Source organism: Pteronotus mesoamericanus, unplaced genomic scaffold (genome assembly GCF_021234165.1).
Source record: "Pteronotus mesoamericanus isolate MK-2021 breed Mesoamerican mustached bat unplaced genomic scaffold, CSHL_Meso_final contig_105, whole genome shotgun sequence".
In the NCBI taxonomy this organism is placed as follows: Eukaryota; Metazoa; Chordata; class Mammalia; order Chiroptera; family Mormoopidae; genus Pteronotus; species Pteronotus mesoamericanus.
Window position 1 is genome coordinate 8,748,431 of NW_026555006.1, and position 22,002 is coordinate 8,770,432.

Sequence of the window (22,002 nt, forward strand, 5' to 3'; positions counted from 1 at the left end):
AGCCTCAGTTTCCATATCCATACAAATGGGAATATTGCTTCCCTCTCATGGTAACACACTGAAGGAATCAAAGGGGTCCCAACCTATCTAGAGAGCTCCACACAGTATCTGGCCCATGGTGGAAGCTTCTCTCCCCTTGCCTACCCTTTCCTTCTGCTGACAAGCCAATGGCACTAGAAAGCCTATGACATTTGCCTTTCAACTTCAGCAGCCTAATAATTCCTAACTAAGAATGACGGAATTCATTATAGAGATAAATGAAGAAGAGCCACATGGCCCTTCTTAATCAAACCCTAAAAGGAGGACACCGTGGCCTGCAGCGGCATCAGGGCAAGCTTGAGTGGAAGAAGCAGCAATGGGAGAGGGTGCTTTTCACAGTTACCTCCTTCAGAGAAGCAAGAGCCCGGCAGGGCTGGCCTCGTCTTTAATGATAGGATATAATTCCAATTTCACAACTTAATTATGACTGGATGAAAAGGACAACGTGAAAAACTAGGTGTAGGGTAGAGAGTTTCATCTCGTTAGGTTCACTGACACCTCATTAGGGACTTTGAAAAACATTCTGCTTCCAGGCAATTTTGCTACTATCTAGATTTTTTTTCACGTTTATCTGGCTCCATTTATTTGACTTGACACAAGTAGGAAAATGGGATCTTTGATTTTTTTTTTTTTCAGCTCATCAACTAACACTTCTAGTTCCCCATTTTTGAATGGCAAGGTTCTTTGTCAGGTTATGATTATCAACACCATAGGATCAGAGCTGTGAGGGTGATCTTCGAAAAACATGAGCAGGGTCACACCCCTTACTCCAGGCCTCGAATGGTTTCCCACTGTCTCTAGGATCACATCCAAACACAATAGCCCAGTGTTCAAGTGCTACCTACTTTTCAGACCTCATTTCCTATCGCCTTCTATCAAAATGTCTGTTCTGTTTGTAACAGGGATATCTAACAGTCCCAAGGCCCAAGAGAAACTATCGTATTTATGATGTTCCCATTTTTCTTTCTCAGTTTCCCCTACTATCAATAAAAACATCACTTGTCCCTAAAGATTCAACTCAAAGATTCAATTTTCTATCAAAACATACTTGATTTTCCCAATCAGAAAACACCCCTTCTTTGCACTGCCAGTGTAAGGATTCTTAGTACGAGGGCTTCCTGCCTTGAATGATCATCAACAGTCCATATCTGCCTGCTCTGCCAATTCTAAGCTCCTTGAGAACAGAGTCCTGCCACAGTGAGCTTTCTATCCTCTAGGACTGCATTGTGTGACACAGCTTTGTCCCCATGAGTTAACGACGTGTCAGAAGCTTCCTGTAAGATACCACACTTGGCAAACAAACAAAAACATTGAAAATAAATAAAAGATAGCATTTTCCTTGCTCTCTTGAGTAGAAAAGTTCTTCACCACATTCTGACGCCTGGGATTCTTTTACTGGACGTAGCCGTGCAGCACTGTTCACTGTACCACACCTGGTCAAAGGAGGAGAAAATCTCATGACATTTGGAAGCAAATGAGAATGTCTCGGTCTCCTAAGTACTATGCACAGTTTATTTATTTGGAGATTCTGCCACAATTGCATGTTAAACTGACTGTGGACCTGAATTAATGGTTGCAACGTGGCAAAGGGATTTGGAATTAGGAGATGGGGGTTTAATTTCCTGCAAATTGCTAACTTGCAAAATAGCTGGATGACTTTTGGCAAGTCCCTTCTTTGAGCCTACATTTCTCAACCGTAAAGCAATAAACTTGAACAGTAGAGCAATCCTACCTTGCAGCTTTCTTATACGGATCGAATAAGATGATGTAGATGGAAAAGTGCTCTGTAAATCATAAAGCATTCTATTAAGGGGAGCTAGTAATTAGTTATTGGTATTAGGAATTAGCTAAGGGTAAAAAGCTTTCTCACATCTGGATCCTTTGTTATTAAAACAGCAGTTTCACACCATGGTAGAGAAACTGGGTTTTTGAGGCTGACCTCCCTGAGTTCAATAATTGGCTCCCTCACTTATGGTCCAGGTGACCTTGCGTAAGACATGCAACTTCTCTGAGCTCCATGTTTTCTCTATAAAATGGGGAGGATAATGTTTTTGTGATCATTATGAAAGACAAAAGCATTTCTGAAAGAGAAACATATCAATCATTAATTCAAAGCACAGCAACTTAAATATTATACCAGATATAATACAGAGATTGCAATGAGAACACCAAGGAGGAAGTAAGTTTTATTAAGGGGGTGGTTCTGAATAGGAGCTTTCCAGGAAATGAAAGGAGGGAAAGAATATTCCAAGACTATGCAACTGCAGTGAGTGGCAGAAGTTAGAATGTCTTGAAATCTCTTGATTTCTATACAGTCTGCATTCTTGTATACAAATGAGAAATGTCTGTCTTTCTATTGAATTTTTGAGATATTCTTAAGGTGAATGAGACCATGTATTTATAATACAGTTCACTCCAGGATAGGAAGAAATGTGCACACTCAATATGGCCATCGTCACTCTCTTAAGCTGGCCTTTGATTGGTAACCACAAAGGCAAGTAATCACCATGATATCAGTTAGGCTCATGGGGAAAGGACTCTGGCAGGATGGAAAAGTGCTTGTCATTCTTCCACTGTCCTCAGCTGTGTTTCTCCAAGTGGACTAGGATATGTCAAGACATTCTGGAAGGTACAGTACAGTATAATATGGTCCTATTGTCTCTCTGAGCCTTCCTGGCCATGTTTTCTTAAGACCCTGCTCCACCTGAGAACATCTTTAAAACCAGAGCCACAGTTAGAATGATAAACTATTATAGGATTTTCCAAGCAGAAGAAATATGTGATGGGGGCGGGGTGGGAGGGAGATGTATAATAGCTAAGTAGGTCAAAAGAAAAGTATTTTGGGAGCTCTCTTGTTCTGTCAAAATGGAAACATTTTACCGTCACAAAGCTCTGAGGTTTTAACAGCCTGGTAATTTACCCTCCACAGAAGATAGCATTCTCCTTTGTTCTGTGAAATCATTTGGTGCTGAATGACAAGAGCCCAGGTGCCCTTACTAGCTGTGGGGTCTCAGGTTAGGTATTTAGTGTCTCTGGTCCTCAAAGTTCCTATCTGGAAAATGAAGAAATCTGACTAATTGATGTGTTAAGCACCTGTGGCTCTTAAAAGTCTTATTCAGCACATATCTGAGACCCTGTGCTAAGTACTGGGGAGAGGAATCAGAGAGTCATTTGTAAGATGCAGGTTGGGCCATGTTCAGTCAACAGTCATACATGGAGAGGGAAGCCAAAGTCTGGCCGTCACCAGACATCTACCATGTGAAACACACTGCTAGTTTCCTAATATCCACATCCTCACTTGAACCATCACATTAGCCCTGTGAACACTGGCGTGCTAAAGGTGATCACCAACTCCCTGCCACACCTCCAAGTCCAGAACCAGCAGAGAGATCTGTACTAAAGTCAGCCAGATAGAGAGTAAACGCTCAGCTTTATTGCTGATGAAGGTGGACTGGAGAAAATGCCAGCCTGTGACCAGAGTCAAGCTTCTGACAACTTTCCACTTGAAGAGCGACCTTCTGCATGCAGGTGTCCTATGATCCAGCGGATGCAAGAGTGAACTCCTGCACAGAGCTGAACACTCTGGGCCAGTTTCTTCACTTACACTCAGGAAGTAGCTAAGGCACCCCCAGGCCTTTGGGAGGCATGAAGGAGGAAATGAAGAGACAGCAGGAGTTTTCTGCTTCTACTGTTTCTTTCCTGGGGATGGAATGGTAGCTCCAGCCCTCATGCAGGACAAGCAGCCTCTCCAAAATTATGATTAACTTCCTTTACAGGAGCTCAGTGGAGTCAAATAAACTGAACAAGCTGACCCAGCTAGTAAGGGGTAGAACCAGGGTATGTACTCAGGTCTGCTGAGCTCCTTTCTCTCCCCACTTTCCTGTATGAAGCCACTTGCAAGTACACACACGCCCAACACTGGTGCAAGACAGTGTCACGAGTATCATATGAATGATGGAAATGCCATAGACTATTTTAAAACATGTAGTGCAAACATCTAGGTTTTCATAGTAACATGTCATTTCAGCATCTCTGTTACTGTAAATATATGCACATATGTATATAGATGTGTGTGTGTGTATATATATATATATATATATATATATATATATATATATGTCTGTGTGTATGTGTTTATGCAGCATCATCCTGTAGCCCTGTTATAGCAATAACCTTTGAGATGCACATAAACAGCACAGGGAATAAAACAGTTGCTCTCAGGTTATGTGTACAGTAAGTTCTCACTCCTCTCCATCAAAAGGTTCTTGGAAATTGTGACTTTAAGCGAAACGATGTTTAATGAAGCCAATTTCCCTGTAAGCTAAATGAAATAAATAAGAGTTAAGTTCCTACAGCATATTTCTAGTTACAAAACATTAACAAACTCCTAAATAAAGACCCAAGACACTTCTAATATTAAACATTGAAATAAGTGTGAGTTATATGTATATTTAAAAGATTAATAAAAACAAGTAAGATAATTTTTTTCCAACCCACTTACTCCAGTTCAGGGTCACAGGTGATCAGAGCCCATCCTGGCAGTTCAGAGTACAAGGCAGGAACCCACCCTGGACAGGAGTGCGCATTTCATTGTAGAGCACACTCACACCCACCCACACTCATCCCGGGACAACTGAGACACGTCAGTGCGCCTAACATGCACACTTTTGAGATGCGGCAGGAAACCAAAGCACCTAGAGAAAACCCGCATGAACATGGGAAGAATGTGCAAACTCCACACTGACAGTGGCTCCGGCCAGCAATTGATTGTTTTTGTTTGTCTGTTTCTCATCAACATTACAATGAATTGACATTGAATGAAGTGACATTATTTGAGGACCTGCTGTATTTAGATTCCTGTATATAATACCCACAAGACCTTATTTATTCAGACTCATGAACTCATACAGAAATGAGAAATGACAAGATGTAAGCACCAGTACTCCAAAAAGTTAACTTAAAGAAAATAACACTCTTTCTACAATATGTTATTCTCACACCTGTGTACTAAATACAGGTGGGGCAAAAGTAGGTTTACTGTTGTTTGTATGGAAAAATAATAATTAATAAATGAAAATACAAGAATAAACTCTTTCACATACTCACAACTATAAACCTACTTTTGTCCCATCCTGTATGTTTTTTAAGTATATTTTATTGATTATGTTATTATAGTTGTCCCACTTTTTTTCTCCCCTTTATTCCCCACTCCCTTCCATCCCCCCTTAGTTCATGCTCATGGGTCATACATATAAGTTCTTTGGCTTCTCTATTTCCTATACTATTCTTAACCTCCCCCTGTCTACTTTGCACTTACCATTTATGCTTATTCCTTGTACCTTTGCCCCCATTCTCCCCACTTCCCTCTCCCTGCTGATAACCCTCCATGTAATCTCCATTGCTGTTCCTGTTCTAGTTGTTTGCTTACTTTGCTTTTGTTTTTGTTTTAGGTTCAGTTGTTTATAGTTGTGAGTTTGTTGTCATTTTACTGTTCATATAGTTCTGATTTTCTTTTTCTTAGATAAGTCCCTTTGACATTTCATATAATGAAAGCTCCGTGATGATGAACTCCTGGAACTTGACCTTATCTGGGAAGCACTTTATCTGTCTTTCCATTCTAAATGAGAGCTTTGCTGGATAAAGTAATCTTGGATGTAGGTCCTTGCCTTTCATGATTTTGAATATTTCTTTCCAGTCCTTTCTTGCCTATAAGTTTTGTTCTTTTGTTTTGTTTTGTTTTTTTGAGAAATCAGCTGATAGCCCTATGGGAACTCTTTTGTAGGTAACTGTCCCCTTTTCTCTTGCTGCTTTTAAGATTCTCTCCTTATCTTTAATCTTGGGTAACTTAATTATGATGTGCTTCATTGTGTGCTTCCTTGGGTTTAACTGCTTTGGAACTCTCTGAGCTTCCTGGATTTCCTAGAAGTCTATTTCCTTTGCCAGACTGGAGGAGTTCTCTTTCATTATTTTTTCAAAAGTTTTCAATTTCTTGCTCTTCTTCATCTCCTTCTGGCACCCCTATGATTCAGATGTTGGAACATTTAAAGTTGTCCCAGAGGTTCCTAAGCCTCTCCTCATTTTTCTGAATTCTTATTTCTTTATTCTGTTCTGGTTGAATGTTTATTTCTTGCTTCTGCACCAAACTGTTTATTTGAGTCCCAGGTTTACTTCCCTTCACTGTTGGTTCCCTGCATATTTTTCTTTATTTCACTTTACATAGCCTTCACTTTTTCCTCCATTTTGCAATCATACTCAACCATTTCTGTGAGCATCTTGATTAACAGTGTTTTGAACTCTGCATCTCATAGATTGGCTATCTCTTTGTTGCTTAGTTCTTTTTTTGGAGTTTTGATCTGTTCTTTCATTTGGGCCATATTTATTTGTCTTGGTGCACCTGTTACATTGGAAGGGGCAGATCCTTAGGTATTCACCAGGGCGGGGCAACCCAGGTCACTGCGTTTGGCACTGTATGTGGGTGATGGGTCAGAGAGGGAACAATACCACTTGCTCAGCTCTCAGTTGGCTTTCCATTACTTCCCTTGATACCCACAAGCAAATTGGGCCCTTCTGGCGCTGATTCCCAGGTGGGTGGGTTTGTGTATGTTCTAGGACCTGTGGGTCTCTCCAACAAACAATCTGGTGAGCATGGGAGTTTCCCCCACCACAATCCCCACAGGTTTTTACAGCCAGAGGTTTTGAGGATTTCTTTGCCCATGCTGGAACCCTGGGTTGGACAGTCTGTCTTGCTACCCTGTTTTTTCTTCTGGTTTATCCACATGCAAATGTGGGACTGCCAGCCACCGGCTTGCCTACCCAGTTCTCCAGCTGCTGCCCTGCCTTGCTGTATGTCTGCTCTGCCCCAGCTGGCCATCTCTGCCCCTCCTACCAGTCTGGATAAATGTTTCTTCTTTAACTCCTTGGTTGTCAAACTTCCATACAGTTTGATCTTCTGGCAGTTCTGGTTGTTTTTGTTTTTAAATTTGTTGTTGTTCTTTTGGTTGTGCGAGGAAGCAAAGTGTATTTACCTACACCTCCATCTTGGCCAGAAGTCCCTATCCTGTATGGTTTAAAAAGTTGAGTCATCATTATCAACATCAGCAGCTACTCCAAGCTGTATTTCAGTAATGAATGAGAAGCTGTATCATATTAGAGAGATGAGGGGCTACCTGTGTCTAGACAATTATGCTTTGCCAGGACACATGTCTACCTGAATGATATTGGAATAGCTGCTCTTTTGAATTTGCATATTTTTGATTAATTACAGGCAATAGACTAGATATTAAGAATCACTAGACAAATGATTAAATATGGGACACTTGACTTCTCCTTGGAGTTTCCTCATATTTTATACAGGGAAGCAGTTTAGCATAGGTGTTTAAGACTGTGTACTGTGGAGTTAGATATGACCTGCTGCTTGTTTGCTGTGTATGTTAAGGCAAGTGTCTTTGCTTCTCTGAGCTTTATTTTCCTTATCTGTAAAACAGGAGTAATGATGGCATCGTCCTCACTAGTTAACTAACCTGAAGTTTGAGTGAGATCAAGTGAGATTATACATATAAAGTAATTAGCAATGTGCTCAAAATATACTAAGCAGTTAGAAAGAACATGGTCACTGCTATCATATGAGGGAGACAACTAGGTGCCATCTGTCATTGTTTTCTCCTTCTTCTTCTTCTTCTTATTGCTACTATTATTATATTTGAATCAAGGGGGACTTGGACCTGGTTTTCTTATTTTTCTGATGTACTTATATGGTAAAAAAAAATAAAAATTAAAAAGTAGTATAAAATGATTTTAATAGGGGCATGTATTGAATGACATATCAACTTGCTCAAGGTACATTTGGGAGAAAATTGAATGGTCTTGAAATAAACAGAAGAGAGGTTCAATACTACTATGCATGGATTCATTGCTTACTTGTTTGTTTTTTAATCTGTGCAATTTTGAAATTTTGATTTAGTTCCATTTGAAATTCAGTATATTTTCCTGAGCTTATTTCAATTCCTAGTTTATATAAGTTTCTTTATTCTTTTAAGAACACTCTATGAATAGAGCACAATTATAATTCTAATAACATTCTAATATTTATATATCACTTGCCACTGTTCATAGGACTTTAAGTACATTCCCTTCTACTGATCTTCATGATGGACGTGGGTCAGGTGTCCTCAGTCCATTGAATGGGTGGGAACACGATAGGGGTGAAGGGATTCAGAGAGATGAGGCTGGTTTAACGCTGTATTCCCAACTCAGATTGTGGGGGAGGTCAGTAAACGATCTCAGATCTCTGTCGCAGGCACCAAGAAGGAGGAGGGGAGAGGCTGTCTCTACAGAGGGACTAGAAGAAGGGAGCAGGGGTGCTCACAAGAGATTGAACGTGTTTATCTAAGATCCTTCTACCCTACACTGTTCTGTGTCCCTATGAAAAGAGCTTTCAAACATTAAACTGAGATGGTCCTAGAACAAATTCAGCCTGGTCTTTTCCCACAGAAGAAAAAGGCCTCAAACGGCCCCTTGGCATAGCTGCCCTGCTGCTCCCCTTCACAAGACCAGGGCCAAGCTTTCCGTCAGAGTTGCAGGAGATGAAGAGGCAACACATCAGCCTCTTCGTACTGCTGAGCCTCCCCAAACAAGCCAGTCCCTTAGGACCTGTCACAGGTTGGGGGCCAGAGAAGTCCTTTGAGTGCAGTTGGAACCCAGGAGCCTCACAGAGCACTGAGGAAGTGAAACAGCAGTTTCATGACTGCTCATGTGGAAGAGGACAATCTTTTTCAAAATCATGGTTTTAAATACAGATGGACTATTCTTGCTTTTGTTGGTTTTGCTTTGGTGTCAAACCCAAAAAAATCATTACCAAGGTCAATGGCATGGAGCTTACCCCCTAAGTTTTCTTCTAAGAGCTTTACAGTTGCAGGTCTGACTTTCTAGTCTGCAATCCAGTTTTAGTTCATTGTTGTGTACGATGTAAAATAGGGGCCCACTTTCATTATTTTGCTCATGGCTGTCCAAGAAACAAGATATGAAAGAGATGCATGCAACTCCCACATTCATTGCAGCATTATTCACAACAACCAAGGTAACGAAACAACCTAAGGGTCTGTCAACAGATGAATGGATAAAGAGATGTGATATATATCTCTGTCTCTGTCTCTGTCTCTGTCTCTGTCTCTGTCTATGTCATTTATTTGTCTATCTGTTTACACAGTGAGATATTGTTCAGTCACAAGAAAGAAGAAAATCCTGCCATTTGTGACATGGATGGAGCTTGAGGGCATTATGCTAAGTAAAATAAGTGAGACAGAGAAAATAAATACTGCATGGTATCACTTATATATGGAATCTAAAAAAAGAGACAGAGAGAGTAGAAAAGTGGTTGCCAGGGATTGGGGGTGGGGAGATAAGGGAAATAGGGAGAGGTTAGTAAAAGTGTGCAAAGTTTCAGCTCCAAATGAATAAGATCTGATGATGGAATGTATAACACAATGACTATAGTTGATAATGCTATTGTAATACTGAAATTTGCTAAGGGAGTAGAACTTAAATGTTTGCACACACATGCACATGTACACACACATTCACAAAGTGGATTGTCTTCTCCTCTCACTCTCACACAGGAAGGGATCTGTGAAAATCTTGCAGTCCACATGAGAAGCATAACCCTAATCTATCAATGTCACCTTTAGGAGAGGCACCTAGGCTTCTTGCAGGTTTCTCCCCAGCAGTAACTACTTGACAGGGTAGTACATACAGGATCCAGAGTTGCTCTGAGAATGTGGGACACCAAACCAGGACGGAGATACATTATGAATGAGGCTCTCCAGTAGACTCCTTGTTAAATTCTCCTGGTGAGTTTGCAGCCAGCGAGAAATCTCAAGTAGCAGTTCCTATCCTCAATGATGACATAATTAGAGTGAATTAACATAACCCAATATCAGATCTGATTTTCCTACCCTTTGAAATCTAGATAATATTAGCTCAAATTCATGACCCTCAATTTGAAGCTCTCAGTAGAATTTCTTCTATATCTTCCCATGAGCTTATATTCTCCAGGGCAAATCTGTGCTTACACACAAACTGACAGATCATTATTAGTTGTTATTTCTTAAACACTAAATGCTTCTTTGTCCCCTTCTTCCATCTTTGATTCTCAGCATCTAGCTGCTAATGGTTTGGGAAAAAGCCTAGTTTGGCACCCCAGGATCTCTCTGGTCTAGTTGTATGATTACTTTTTAGTCTCAACTCTTGCTTTCCCCCCCTCCATGCATCTTACACCCTTGTCTGGTTAAAATCTTGCTACTTTATACCTCTATGCTTTTCTACAGAGTTTCTTTTACTTACTCTCTTTATTATTTGATTAATTCATCCTTCCAAAATCCACCCAAGAATTGTAGGTTCCAGGGCTCCCACCCTAATGCCTAGTCTAACTTGTCCAGTTTGGACGCTTTTTCTCAGAGACCCCACGGCAGTCTGAATTTTCTTATTTAACTTCTGTCACAGGGTCCCATTCTGTTTGCCTACACATCTCTCTCTCTCTCATCTTTGGCTCTAAGGTCCTTGAGGATGGGGACTTTGTCTTATTTCTGTCTGTCAGCAGGGCCTGTGTACAGTAGGTGTTTCATACATTTTTCTTTCATTGATTCATTTATTTAGCAATTAGTTGATCGATCTCTTTTAGTTGTTCAGAGACCTTTTAACCTTACTCAAGACTCTCAATTATTTTTCAAACAGATGAAGTTACTGTTCAAATGAGGAACTTACAAGGTAGTCTGTCGACTCTGTCAAGTTTCCAAGTGTTCTACTTTGACCCGTCTATGCTTGGCAGCCAGGTGCTGCAGAAGAACAGCCAGCTTGGTAGCAGCAGTAAGGGTAGTTACTCTCCGTGGGGGTGGCACTAAACAACGTTGTCAATTTCATCCTTGGGGACTTTCATTTCCCCTTTTCTTCATGCTCTGCACTTCCTTCCAGGCTTATTTCCCCATCCCCAGTACACACAGGGCACTCATCCTCAACTGGCTTCTCGGAACCTTGGATCTCTGCTTCTAGCTGCGTGATCTTGGGCGTATCACTTTCCCTCTGTGAGCCTCATTGTCTTTTGTTGTCAAATGAGGTAGGATGGAAAATGACAGTCTGCCATTGACTCAACGCCTAGTAGACAAACAATGCTGACCCGTAGAGGTGGACTAAGGAAGCTGACTTACTATTATGAAAATTAATAAACAGAAACCTCATTTAAATTGGAGTCAGGAGGCTGGAGAGAGAAATCTCACATACTTGTCACTCAATTCCCACTATTAACCCCAACAAGAAGAGAAGCACCTTCCATCTCCAGCAGGAAGTAACATTACTCTACTACCTCAGCAGTAGGAAGAAAACATGCCCCCTTGCCCAGCAACAGCTCAGGTGATGGGAGACTGCCAGAACTCAGTCAATGAAAAGTCCCTGGACTTTGAAATTAGTTTCCTCTACTGGACTCTTCATTTCCAACAGCACCTCGTAAGTCCATAAAAGGTCGTTTCTCTCCCTTGTTTCTCTGGACTTGAATATGGTTTGCCATTAATTGCAATTCTTTGTTGTTCACAAATAAACCCATTTTGCTGAAGAAATCTCAGGCTGTCCATTTGTTAAAGGTCAATACCAGGAAGAGGAGGACTGGAAGAGTAGGACTGGAAGAATAGAGAACCATGAAATGAGCTGTCCAAAACCTGTCTCTCGATCTCACTTCCCATCTTCAATCCTGTCAAGCATCGAAGTCTGGTTTTCTGTTGAGGACAATACATTACCTCCCTGATTGGGCTGCTGTGTATCAAAAGGGATAATCAGTGTGAAAGAGCTCTGGACACTGACGTTCTGCAGTCATTATCATCATTCTATAGCAAACCATACTTATCCATGTCTTAAAGCACCATTTATCACAGTGAATTCCATGAAACTGGTTCTGTGAGGTATTTCCAGGAGTTAAAAGTGAAGGGGCAGGGAAAGTAAGTTTCTGTGGGGCAATCAATTTCAGAAACAAAGTTAAATGAAATTTCTTTGCTGACCAGGGCCCCACTTTGACTAACTACCATACCATGCACTAGGAATATAAAAAGGGGAACATATTTTTGCAAGGTTTCCCAGTTCTTTTTGGCCACAAACTCCTTTTGCTTTATAGAACATCAGATGAGCATACTTTGGGAAATGATGCCTTAAACCAAAGAAATGACATGATGTAGAAATTTTAGATGGTGTTGAGGGTTTCAGGGCAGATATCATGGGGCAGGTAAAATGTGCTTTCAGCATGTTTCTGTTTCTAACCCAACCCTTTTGAAAGATAGTCATGAGCTGAGGACATTTGTGTCTTGGAGTCAGGACCCCTGGGTTGCAACCTGAGCCCTGCCACCAGCTCCCTCTATGACCCTGGGCCATTCTCCCAGATTCAGTTTGCTCATGTGTAAAGTGCAGGGTCGGAGAGCAGGAGCATCGGGATGGCCAGACACTGGTCAGATATACGCAGACCACTGCAACGAAGTGCTGAAAGCAAAGAAAAGGAAGAACAAGGCAGCATGCGTACTTGATGTCACACACACACACACACATACGCACACACACACCCCAACTCTCGGTTAATCCATTCAGGAGCAGGTCATCTAGAACTTAGTATTCTTAGGTAACAGTGCCCCAGAATGTAGAAACTGAGGTAAGCAGATGAGCAGCCTACACAAGAAGACTGCTGGTGGGCAAGGTGTCCTCACCACTAACTGCCCATTTAGCTCTTAACACTTCAATTGTGACTCAGAAGTAGTTCACCTGGGGCTGGGTCTCTCTCTGTCCTGCCTGAGTAATTTTCATATGTCTCTCCCCCGCCCACAAGTACTAGCCTAACATCCACTGTCTCTCAGACCCCATGGAGGTCAGTGTCTGATGGCCTTCCAATATGCAGGGCAGCATTAATATTGGGCCACATGACATAAAAGCCGAGCTCGCTATTCACAGCCATGCTCTCAAAACACCAGATTTATAATGTGTGGAAACCATCTCCAAAGTTTCACATTTGCATTTTCTACTCTGCTGGTGATAGATTGAAAGCATTAGCTGCAAAGCAAGTAAAACCCAGAGGCTGGATGGAATTCAAATCCATTTGACTCAACAAGTACGTTCTGAACATCTACTAGCTTCTCTGCACAGAGCAGAGGGTAAAGGGGACTTTCCATTTATCAGAGTTATAAAAACCTATTACCTTCCTGACAAAACTGTTCTCTTTAGTCCTTACTGTGAGGCATTTTGTGATATCATTTGACAGGTAAGGAGGCCTGAGAAGTAAGTAACTTGCCAGATATCACAAATATGTAGAGAATCCAGAACTTGATTCTAAAATCTGTCTGATTCTAAAGTCTGAGTTACCTCTAGTAAAGCAGTTACAGATAACAAATATGGAATTTTTGTGACCCTAGGAGCTGATGAGGGTTTGGAAAGGTGACATAGGACAAATAGGGCAGAATGGTGGCAGGTGCACAAAAGTGAGAATCAGAGCTGTGTGTGTTTGTCTCCTTTGATTTCTGAGAAAACAGCAAAACTGAATGCTTGTATATCTATATCTATTTTTAAAAGCAGATAAAAATACATATATTGATCTACATCTACTTCACAGAGTCGTAGAACTACAGACTATGATCTTATAAGAGGTCATATAGATTTTTAATTGAATTTATTGGTGTGATATGTGTCCACAAAATCATACAGGCCTCAAGTGTACAACTCAATAAAACATCATCTGTATACTGCACCGTGTGCCCACCACCTCAGGCAAAGTGTTTTTCTATGCCCATTTTCCACACCTTCTGCACCTCTACCTAGCCTCCTCCCCACTTTCCCTCTGGCTAGCTCCACACTGTTGCCTGTATTTATGTGTTATGTATCCATGTTTTTTCCTAATCCCTTCACCTTCTTTCACCCAATCCCCTGCCGCCCGTCCCCTCTGACAGCTGTCAGTCTGTTCCCTGTAGCCATGCCTCTGTAGCAGTATTTTTGCTGGTATATTTCCTCAGGCAAAGGATACAAAGGAAAAAATAAACAAATTGGACTACATAAAACTAAAAACTTCTGCACAGCCAAAGAAACCATTAACAAAATAAAAAGGGAACCCACTGAATGGGAGAACATATTTGCCAACGATGTATCAGATGAGGGGTTAATTTCCAAAATATAGAAAGAACTTATATTACTCAACACCAAGACAAACAACCCAATTTAAAAATGGGCAAAGTACATGAATAGACACTTCCCCAAAGAGAACATACAAATGGCCAATAAACATAGAAAAATGCTCAACATACTAATCATCAGAGAGATGTAAATTAAAACTGTAATGAGATATCACTTCAAAGTGGTCAGAATGGCTAGTCAATAAGTCAGTAAACGGCAAATGATGGTAAGGATGTAGAGACAAGGGAATCCTAGTACATTGCTGGTAGGAATGCAGACTGGTGCAACCACTGTGGAAAACAGTATGGAGTTACCTCAAAAATTAAAAATGGAACTGCCTTTTAAGCAAGTGACCCCACTTCTGGGAATATATCCAAAGAAACCTGAAACACTAATTTGAAAGAATATATGCACCCTGTGTTCCTTGCAGCATTGATTATATAATAGCGAAGATCTGCAAATAACCCAAGTGCCCATCAGTAAATGAGTTGATAAAAAAGCTGTGGTACATTTACACAATGGAATACTATGCAGCTGTATAAAAAAAAAAAAGAAGAAGAAAATCTTACCTTTTTTGCAACTGTATGGATGGACCCAGAGAAAATTATGCTAATTGACATAAGCCAGTCACAGAATGACAAATACCATATGATCTCACTTATATGTGTAATCTAATAAACAAAATAAACTGACAAACAAAGTGGAAACAGAAGCATATAGATCATCTTATCTAAGTATTTTGTTTTTAGAGATAAGAGAAGGGATCCTCAGACACCTTTACTTGCCAAGGGTCATATATAAAGAAGTTACAAAAGTTGGCCTCCTTCTTAGTCTACCACACATCTCATTATCCAGCTTCTTGGCTTCTTAAATGAACCCAAAGGCTATATTTATCCTTCACAATTCATCCATCCATCCACTGCCCATTTATGCATCCACCCTCCATTCATCCATCCATCCATCCATCTCCCATCCATCTCCCCATCTATTTACCCTTCCTTCTAGCCAGCCCTAGTGCAGTGCCTGCTCTAAGCTGGATCCTCAACTATAACCCAAAGAACTCCAAGCTTCCAGCCTGTTCCATCCGCATGTTCTTTTCTTTAGACAAAATATCAGAGTGAATCTGGACAAGAGTTCTACTCCATGGTAGCAAGCTACACATCCAAGTATTACAAACAAAGAACAATGCACCAGATATGAGGAAGGTTCTACTGCACTTAGACTTGCCATAATTTTCAACATGAACAGCCCCCAGAGGCACTGCACTTGAGCAATGCAAATGCATGCATTTGAGCCAGAGGTTGTGGGAAGGTGATAGCCTGATATCTACAAGTTACTTGTAAGTCTAACCTAGAGAGGGCCCCAAAATAAATATTTTGCTCATAAAAACAATATTAAATTTCATTAAAAAACATAATAATGAATATGAGCAAAGATTTGGCCTAATTATATTTATCCAATAACAAATATTTCTTGAACACCAACTATGCATTTTCTTTTTTTTTTTAAGGTTTTATTTATTTAGTTATTTAGAAGGAGGGGAAGGGAGGGAGAAAGACAGGAAGAGAAACATCAATGTGAGAGAGGAACATTGATGTGAGAAAGAAACCTTGTTCAGTTGCCTCTTGTATGTGCCCTGTGCATGGACTGAACCTGCAACCCAGACATGTGCCCTAACTGGGAATCAACGTGATGACCTTTTGCTCTGGGGGATAACATCCAACTGAGCCACACCAGTTAGAGCCACAGCTATGCATTTTTCATGTCTCCCTTTAATGCTTACTGTAAGTTTATACAGTAGATATTAATATCTCCTCCACCAACATTTTATGGGTGCAGAAACTGAGTTCAGACAGATATGAAACTATCCCATAGTCACATAGATAGTAAGTAGCAGGACCAACATTTTAACCCAGGACCCTTGGACTTCAAAGCTCATACCAGACTAAGATGCCTAACAGGGAATCCCCAGGAAGAGAAACAGCTTGAAAGGCACCGAAACAGGGAAGCATGAGCCAAGTTTAGGAAATAATAAGTGGGCTGTGGTGATGGAGCAATAAGCTGGGGAGAAGTAGCCTGGGGTCAAGTTGGGACACATGATCTTAATTCTAGGGACAGTGGGAAGCCATTGAAGGTTCTTGAGAAGGAATGTAAGACAATAAAATCAATGCTTTCAAGGTATTCAATCTGGTGGTGGAAAGAATGAAGGATGAAGATACTTTAAGATGATAATATTTAAGAGACGCCTTTAGAAAAGAAGGAATGAGAATGTAAACAGAGTGGTGATGGTACAAAAGAAAAAGGAAGAGAAGAATGTGAAGATGCTGAAGAGGTTGGATGGTTGAGTGGGTGGGTGGGTAGATGGGTGGATGGCCAGGAGGAGGAATGGAATGAAAGTGTGGATAGATGTATGGGTGGACAGATGAAACGATGGTTACTTGTGCTTGTGCTGGAATTTCTCTATAGGAGTACATTTATCTTCCTTTGAACTCCACCAACAGTGTGAATAATTTTAGGCTTTTTCCCTAGTGACATTGCAGTAAAAACCAGTCATCGATAGATCCAGCAGTCTCCACATCATCCCATTTTCTGGGTAAAAAGGCCAGAACATGTAAAGCTCTCCATTCATCTCCTATGCACATCATCTTGTAAAAAATGTTATTTGTTTTGTCATTTCACGACATTTACTGGACACTTTACTAAGCTATGATATGAAGTCTGTGAAAAGCCTAAGCTTCACTATCAGGCTTAATCTGATTTGAACCTGGCCAGACCCCTCCTTCCTTGGGCAAGTGACACTTAATTGTATTCAAACTTATCTATAAAATGGTGATAACACTAATTTACAGGGATGATATGGTATACATTAGCGAATACCTATAAAGTGGCCAGTACATAGTGGATGCTGAGTAAATGGAAACTGTATCATAAAAAAGATCTTCTAATTCTTATAATAGGGTTCTTTTTATCATCTTCCTTTTTCTCGAGGATCATTGGGTATCCAGGTTTTTTACACAGAGACTCCTTCTATAATGGCATATTTCTCAACATCTGGGAGATGAGTCTCTCCCAAGGCACCACCATCACTCTTTATCATAAATCCACAAATCTAATGCACTTTTTTTTCAATATTTAACAATGGGCAGCTCCATCTGCTTCACCATTTGGTTAAGATGCCACATCAATATGGATAAGAATTACACTCTCTAGCTTTCTCAAGTGTTCTGTAATGGAATCTGGTGTCAAAACTATAACCTTAGCATCGATAGCAAAGGAAAGTGTCATATTTAATAGAGCTTGCAAAAGCCAATGTCATGATCAAGTATCTATGTGTTTGTAAAGGACTGGTGTTTGCAGCATTTGTCTCCCTCCGCCATCTTGAACAATATCACAATAGTGAAAAAAGAATGAAATAATCCTTAAAAGCATGGAATAGGAAGGTACCATGGACCAAGTGAAGCTATTTCCCTTTGCTCATGCTCTTCCCTCTTACCTGATGCCTCTCCCCTGCTTTCCCCACTGTTCCCCTTGAGGAGTTCACAGGAGCACTGAGACAAATTTTAATTATAAACCCATTTTGGTACTTCCTATTTACTACTTATCTCTCCCAATGCCCTATGAATCTATGAAGTAGGACCTTGTTTAGTTTGTTTGTCTCATATTCCCAAAGTCTAGCAGAATTTCTGGCATACAGTCAAGTCTTCCATGTGTATTTGCTAAATAAATGAGTAAATGATTGAAGGAAAAAGTGATTAATGAAGGAGACAGATAGATAATTCCAATGTTAAGTACGATGCTAGAAGGAAATAAAAGCCATGATAGGAGTGTAGCAAAGTGTTGCTGGAATGGTACAGAAGGGTATTTTAGGCAGAGGGAGCAACATGCACAAAGGTGCAGATGTGTAATATATTTAATGTCACATTCAGAGAATGACAATTCCTTTGAACTAGAGAAAGTGCGTTCCACCTTTTTTCCCCTGTGGACTTTCCTACTTGATTTTACACAATTCCAGTTAGACACACCTCCACTTAGTTCTCAGCCCAGGCCGGCCCTTGTCAACCGCCATATCTTTGCACATGTTGATTCCTCTCCCCCTCTCTGCCTGTCTGAATCTTAACGAACGTTCACAAGCCAATGTCATAGCCATTCCTTCAGGAACCTCCTCTGCTGGCTCCCTCCCCTGGTGGGGATGGACACCCCCGTCACCAGCTGGCCTGCCCGTAGCAGGGCAGGGGTCCTGCCCTCACCCCTCTTCATCTCCCCTGCCAAGCTCCAGCCACGCCCCACATAGCCCCCTGCCACTAGGCTTCCCTTTGTACTTGAGTCAGACAGAGGAATCAGAAATATGATGCCAGGAGCATTAAGCTGGTGTTTCAGAAACAGTTTTCATGGAACAGTGAGCTAAGCATATGATTTTTAAAAAGAGGGTTTCCAGATGAACTGTTAATTCCATTTTTAATTCCTTTGAGGTTCCCTGGGGGGCTGAGTGACAGTGTTTTTGTTTCTGCAGGAAATAGAGTTTCTTCCTCCTTGATCTCGGGGAGATGGGCACTGCCATTAAAATGGCAGTCTCATTCCTGGCCCACATAAGAGCAGAAATGGGAGCTTTTAAATACAAAGGGAGAGATTTCCTTGGATCTAACCCTTTGCTCCTTCTCATTCCCCTGGGTCAGGAAAGGAAAGGCAGAGCAGGGCACTTTATAGAATCTTTTCTGTCCCCCTAACCTGCTTTCTTTCAAACTTGCTCCAGCACCTTTTACCGCCTGCCTGACTCCTTCTCAGGCCCCCACCTCTCTCCACCTTTTCTGATTGCCCACTGTGCATAAATTGCTCCCTTTTCTCGCAGCCGGAGCCTTTTCTTTATGTCTCTGTCTTAATAGTCTGATTTTTATTAGAGTCCATCATCTGTACTTCTTACCCTGAGAAGTACCATGAGTTCTTTATGACAGTAGTTCTCAAAGGGATCCTGGACCTGTAGCATCAGCACCACCTGGGAACTTGTTGGGAATTCAAATTATTGCCATTTCTCTTCTCACACCAGCCTCCAACGGAGTCAGAAACTCTGGGCATGGGCCCAGCAATCTGAGCTATAACAAGCCCTCCAGGAGACTTGGTTTCTCTGGGCCACACTGGAAGGAGAAGGGTTGTCTTGGGCCACACCTTAAATACACAAACACTAACAAAAATTGATGAGCAAAAAAAAAAAGTTTTAAGCAAATTTACGATTTTGTATCGGGCCGCATTCCGCATTCATAGCCACCCTGGGCTGCATGCAGCCCACAGCCTGCAGTCTGGCCACGCCTGTTGTACAGCATACTGAGGTTTGAGACCTACTGTTTTACTGGCAGGACAGAAAACATAGCACCTGGCAGAGTCCCCACCCACACAGTGCTTTGCTGAGTAGAATTTGTTTGATATAGCCCCTAACATGTTATTATAATCTATAGTGGAAAAGAAGGTACATAAAGAAGCATTCACTCACCCCGGCTGGTGTGGCTCAGTGGATTGAGCACCAGCCTGGGAACCAAAGGGTCACTAGTTCAATTTCTAGTCAGGGCACATGCCTGGGTTGCAGGCCAGGCCCCCAGTAAGGGGCATGCAAGAAGCAACCGCACATTGATGTTTCTCTCTGTCTCTTTCTTGCTCCCTTCCCCTCTGTCTAAAAATAAATAAGTAAAATCTTAAAAAAAAAAAAAAAAAAACAAGAAGAAGAAGAAGAAAAAGAAGAAGAAGAAGAAGCAGTAGCAGCATTCACTCAAGAATAGAGATGACCTATATATATGGAACTGGCCAGCACTCCATTCCCTAGTGCGTCTTAAACCAGATGAAATGTTTCAAAAGATCATACCAGATAACAGCAGGTGTTCAATCAAGCTCAGTTGATAACTGCTTTGTTTCTGAGACATTCCTGGAACGTTCATTGCCAGGAGTTCTTCATCATTGAGGGTGGTATTTGGTCGGGCAGTCCTGAGACCTCTGTTTGCAGAACTGTTTCACAGACTTAGAGGATGGAGGCTACCGTGTTCCGGGCACAGAAGGCAGGCAACAACAGTGCTTATTATTCTATGGATCCAACATACAGCAGGTCAAAATCCTCTTCCACGGAACACAAAAACCACCTAGAAGAAGAGTGTGAAATAACACAGCTGTCCTAAAAGCTATTATTATTTTCTTTCAATTTCAGCATTCAAAGGGTTTCACTTTTTCCCTTCCTCAAGAAAGACTCCAGGTCCAAAACAAAAGATTAGAGTCCTATGACCCAGATCTTTTCTACCACAGGTTTTTCCCCCCTGATAGTATTGTATAGCTATATATGTATTTCTTTTCACATCACCAGATTTTAATGACAAATAGAATGGCATCTTGCCAGAGTATTTTTTTCTCCATACTGCTTTTTTTCTATTTAATTCCTTCCTTCCATTGAGTTGCATTTTTTTTCTTTAAGGAGGGTCGGTTCATTTTAATCACAATGTACACTGGCTTGCTAGAGCTATTGATGGAAGAATTCAAAGCTCAGCCACTCGGTTCATTTAGATGTGAACTACCAAGTTCAATGCAAGAAGCAAAGGGTAAAATGAAATTACACAGCCTTTTGGCTGATTTCCCATTTCTGTGTATATAAAGGCATAGGATGGCCTTTGCTGCCCTGGATTCTGGAACAATAATGCCCTAGAAGGAGTTCATATAATATTAATAGGGAGTTATTGAGGGAGATAAATATAAAACTAAATTTTTTTTAAAAAACTGACTTGGCAAGTAAAGATTATCAAAAGTCCTTTCTCTCTTATTTCAAAATAGCAATCATCACCAAAATAATAACTAACATTTGTACAATGCTTTACAGTTTATAAAATGTTTTTACACCCATTAAGTCAGTTAACCAGCATGGTCATTACTAATAACTAATATTTATATAGAGCTTATAATATACCAGGCATTGTGCCAGGCACCAAGCATGGATTACGTAACTTAATCTTCATAACAGTCCTCATGTATGTCCTCATTTTACATAAACAAAACCTGAGGCTAAGTGATTTGCACCAGGTCATACAGCTAGTGAGTGGTAAATCTAGTAAACCCAAGCACTCCAATTCTAATAGTATTGCTAGCAGAACTAGCTAGGAAAGAAATTCAGGTTCTGCTTGGGTAGATGATATGCCCAGGGTCACCAAGCAGTAAGTAGCAGAGCATTAACTGAGAAGCCAAGTGCCCTGATTCCCAGTTCAGAGACAGAGCCTGCAACCTCCTTGCACAGTGTCCACACATACGCCCAAGCGAGACAAGGGCCTCTGTTGTTACTTCAGTCTGCCTCCTCTGCACAGAGCTCCTTGTATGTAGTTGAACTTTCCTTCTATAATTAACACAGGAAAAAAATAGGAGAAAAAAATTGTGAAGAACAAGAAATAAGTGCTACTGCAAAAGACCAGAAACAGAAACAAAGCAATAGTCAGTGAGGAGGCGGGAGCTCGGGGTGGAGCGTGAGAACGCAGACAGGAGATGGAGACCTTTTGTACTTGCTCAAGTCAGAAAGGCCACATTGTGCTGCAACACAGAAGCAGCCCAAACTAGCTTCATATGCCAAGAGATGCCACAGCAAACATCCTCATCACAGTGACATGTCCTCCTGCAGGAAGATGCAAGAATAACCAGCTTTTTGCATGGCTCCCCTGACTTCTAAATCATGAGCTTTCTGAGGGCCCGGCTCCTGCCTGCAGCTGCACGGTGTGCTCAGGACCTGGCACATTTGGAACTCCCAAAGAGTTTTGTTGAATGGAATTGCAC